Here is a 5,073-nt window from a genome sequence, read left to right as displayed (position 1 = left end):
TAAAATAAAACGCTTCGTAATTGAGAAGAAAATGGTCGTTGTATTTGTTTCTATTAACTTTTAAAAATGGTGTTACTATAGTAAACGTTACAGTAAGCATTTATCGCCTTCTATAACAAAGAGCTTTGATTCTTTTGCTCTATTTCAACTGGGTTTCCGCCTGCATGGACTCGATTATGTTAGAAATTTAAACTTTATGTACAGGTCAGTCAGTTAATTCCACAGCATGCTTTTTTTTTTATCCTCACAGAATTATCGACTGTAGCTTCATTTAGTAAAAGAGGGGCGAAAGAAATCAGAGGGACATTCAAACTCATAGATTGAAAATAAACTTACAACACCATGGATTAGAAATGAAAAGACAAACAGAAAAATAATAGTACACGAGACACAACATACATGACATAGAAAACTGAAGACTAAGCAAAACCATGGCCAACTATTGTCCTCAGTGTAAGCCAGTACGAGTTATAGCGCATGATTTTGATTTCTTATCCATCTGGTCAGTCTTTTCTGTGTGCGATATCTTATCAAGACAACATGCTGAGTTTGTAAATACAATGTTGACAGTTGTAAATAATTTGACTACCCTAAGTAAACAATATTATAAATATATGACACTGTAGCATGCTAGGTTCCGCGGCATGAATACGAGTTGTATAAAGATTATAAACTGACTTTATTTCCCCAAAGATATACAATTCGATTTTACCGAATATCAAACCATGCATACAAAATAAAAAGTCGAAAAAGGACAAATATGAGATCATGATTACCAAACATATATATATATATATATATCTTTCGACGTAAACCCGAATATGAGACAGCGTAGAATTTTAATATACATACACGAACACAATCTCATTGCAACATTTTGATTATTTTTTTTAAAAGAATAAATTCAGTCTTTATTAAAAGAATAATTTCAGTCTCTGATTTTACTCTTATTTACAGTTACCTCCCAGGTTTATCAATATTTGATCTAACTTTTCAGACATGATTTCTGAGAGAAAAATTGGCCTTCAACACTAAAACATCAACTTATTGTCCTTTAAATAGCTTAAGTTTTGCAATGTGAAAAAAGACAAATGTCGTATTAATAATGAAAAAGTATAAATGTACAGCTAAATTTTCAAGTTTCTTTAAAAATGTCTTCAGTTAAGACAAACTGTTTAACGATTTGAAAAGCAGCGTCTTTTTTTTTAAAGTTTGGATGTTCCGAAGTGACAAAGTTTTTCTATAAAAGATCAGTTTGCAGGTGATCTTAGAATGGACACTATATCAATACATATTTCTCAGTTTCAACAATATTTATACACGCTTCACATGTTCGTTGATGGATGGAAAGGTCTCTCACTTACAATAATGATATAGTCTTAGATTACTTTTTTTTTATATATATATATATATATAAGCCAATCGAAGCACATACTAATGAATTTATATACTGATATTCTCAAATTTTCCTAAAACCGTAAAGAAACTCTCACAGAAAAAAGTGTTTACAATAATGTTCCGAGTATAATATATAAAAAAGGGGGGGGGGGGGGGGGGGGGGGAATTACCCTACCCGGAAAATAATATTACTGATATGTATAGGAAAGTTTAAACCACGGTGACGGATTTGACTGAACTTGACAGTGTTATCTGAAATTCACAACAGGTGATCAAATGAATGATGAAATTTGTGAACTTCACATATATATACTTCACTTAAATATATTTCCCGATAGAAACTTCTGAAAGTAGAGAGACAAATTAAAATTAATTTTATTTTGTTCTATGCGATTTATTTTTCTCAGTAACAGTTAAAATGATAAAAGAAGAATGTACATCAAACAAGCAATAGACTAGTATACATCACATGTACATGTAAGATAGTACAGCGATTCATATTGCCAATCAAAAGCAGTGAAAAGGTATAAAATTGATGAAAGAAAATTTGACGTTTAAGATTTCATTCCAAATCCATCTACTACAAAAGATCTTCTGAAAGTGTTACTGCATCTGAAAAATTTAAGATAATAACACTTTTCCTGTTTCATCAAAACTAATTGGTCTTTTTAGAACATGAGAATAATATATATAAAATATGTATCTATTACTTCTATGTAAATCAGATGAGCATGTTTCAGTATCAAAATTGTTTAGTTACGGCCGCCTAATTATTCATAAAAAACTTTTAAAAAGATATGTAAGAAAATTTCAAAAAATAAAATCATTTTAGATGGGATTTCAATTTTTTTAATACACTTCACGAAAAACATCAAAAAATCTGAGTTAATTTAGAAGTGAAAGATTTTATATTATCAAAAATAAAGAAAACTGACGGCTGGACAAAAAAATTCTTTTATAAAATTAAAAGTTACACTTCTTTTACCGTTTATTTACTGAATTTTTAAATTCATGATATAAAACATTGTATTAAATGTATAAATATTTTATGTGCAAATAGATTAAACTTTGTTTTGTGACTTGTGATCGAGCGATTTACTTGGTAGGACCATGGAAGTACTATATCAATATAATACTTCTATGGACTTAAAATTTTTCTCGCAATCTTCAAACAATGACAATAACTCCAGTTTTGGATAAAAAAGGCCCCGATTCATTAAATTTTCTAAAATATCAAATATATATCATTGGAAAGATTATAAAGCAAAGAATATATATTTATGCCAATGAATTTATTTCTAAAAATAGTGAAAGATGTAATCATATATGAAAACTCCTTTGCAAACGTTTTTGATTTTGAATTGTATGAAGTAATAGGGAATGAACCACTATTTTAAAAATGAAAATGGCCGTAACTTCTGCTATCCCGATTCAATTATAAAATATGTCATTAGAAAGCTAAGAAAATGTATTTTCTAATGTGATGCCAATGAAAAAGATATTTATTTTTGTTTACTGTCAGCTTACCAAAATTCAATATTTCCTTTAATAATCTATAGTAAATTTATCGATATCGATTGCGATCAAATTTAGCGCATGCGCACTGCGGGTGCTGATAATAGTTGCGTATGCGAGCCCCACCGAAAACTAGGGGTGATATCAAGTGCTCCGGAAGGGTAAGCCGATCCTGCTCCACATGTGGCATCCGTCGCGTAAATCTCAACATTCGGTATAAAATTAAGAATATTCATATTTGTACGACACAGTAGATAAAGTCGGACAGAATTCTGATAACTTTCTATAAGTACAAGTAAGACAAAATAATCTACAACTGTACCAACAATACAAGTTATGGTAATACACAAATTAGGCGGACCAGAAAAAGAAACAATATTATTCTAATTCAATCTAATTTCATAAAAACAAATACAAATTATGTCTGTTTTTAGGTTTATCATTCACAAATAAATGTTAATTTCCAAGTATCTTTTTTTTTTTAACTAAAAATGTGACTGTATATTTGTAATATAAACTTGATCACTATTGAGATAATAAAAATATTAATCGTCAATCAAGTTATAAAATGCTATTGTTTTCATAAAGACAACTGAACAGGGTTGATTCACATTAAAAACAACGAATCAGATGCAGTAACTCTTATTAAATGTCAAAATGATAATCGACACTTGTATTACTATTGTCAGTTCATTTCAATGAAGGCTGAATACAACTATGAATAAAACACAACTGCTATTAGGGTGTGGGGTTGGCGCCTACAACCATGTTTCACTCTCACACTGTCATTTTACGTAGGTGAATGTCTCTAAGTCAGAAGCCTGTAATTCATGCAGTGATTGTCGTTTATTGTTGTGTATTATATTTGTTTTTAATTTATTGCTTAAAGCATAAATCATGCAGGCTGTTAATTTTCTTGTTTGAATGTTTAACATTTATCATTTCGGAGCCTTTAATATATCATGTTGTGCGATTTGAATTTTGCTAATTATTGAAAGCCGTTGGAACATATAGTTAGAACGCCACAGCTGTCTTATGTGGAACTCTGATATTACTACATGTGGTCTTTTCTTTCCTTAATATGGTTTTGACATTACGTTATGATGTTTTAATATAACTCAATATTGAATAGTCATTACTTAATGATATTTAGATATTACACGATATGGTTCAGTTTTGACTTGATATAGTTTTGTCATTAATCAATAGGGTTTTGTCAATACTCGATGTGGTTTCACCATTATTTAATATGGTTGTGTCATTCATTAGTCAATGTGGTTTTAACATTACTTGATGTGTATGTGACTTAATGTAATCATTAGTTGTTTCATTACATGATGTGGTTTTGTTATTTAGTAATGATGATTTGTCTATTCTTTATATGGTTTTAACATTACGTAATGATGTTTTAATATTTGACGATTTTACGCTACTTGATGTGTTTGTTTCATTATTTGATGTGGTCTTGCCATTCTTTGATGTGGTCCTGTCATTCTTTGATGTGGTTATCCCATTACTTGATGAGGTAAACCCACGTGACCAATTACTTGATGAGGTAAACCCACGTGACCAATTCGGAAAAAAACCTGTTCTATTTTTAGATAGATTTCCATGTTGTATGTGCCTTGGATGATCTAATTAGTGTTCAAATTAAAGTTGGGGTTACTGTTTGAATTAAACTTTGAGTTAGTTTTCGAATTCAAGTCATGCTTAGAATTAAAGTTCTATTTAGCATTGAGTAATGACAAAACTATATCAAGTCAATACGAAACCATATCGTGTAATATCGAAATATCATAAAGTAATGACTCTTCCATATTGAGTTATATTAAAACATCATTACGTAATGTCAAAACCATATTAAGAAACGACAAAATATCTTAAAGCAATAATAAAATAACATAAAGTAATGTCAGAGTTCCACATAAGACAGCTGTGGCGTTCCATAATATGATATAGATGCTTACTTCGACGTAATTTGTTATCTGGTTAAGAATTGTCTCATTGCCAATCGTAACACATGTTCTTAATTTTATCATATGAAAAAAAGTTTAAGAAAGTTTGAAATGGATTATCGTACTTGACAAATGTGTACGTCAACTAAAATTGATTCCGATGGGCTTAAAATCTCTCTTCAAGAAGACAGTTTTTATACACACA

The sequence above is a fragment of the Mytilus edulis genome, chromosome 9, assembly GCF_963676685.1.
Source record: "Mytilus edulis chromosome 9, xbMytEdul2.2, whole genome shotgun sequence".
Lineage (NCBI taxonomy): Eukaryota > Metazoa > Mollusca > Bivalvia > Mytilida > Mytilidae > Mytilus > Mytilus edulis.
Note: the sequence above shows the minus strand (reverse complement) of the source record.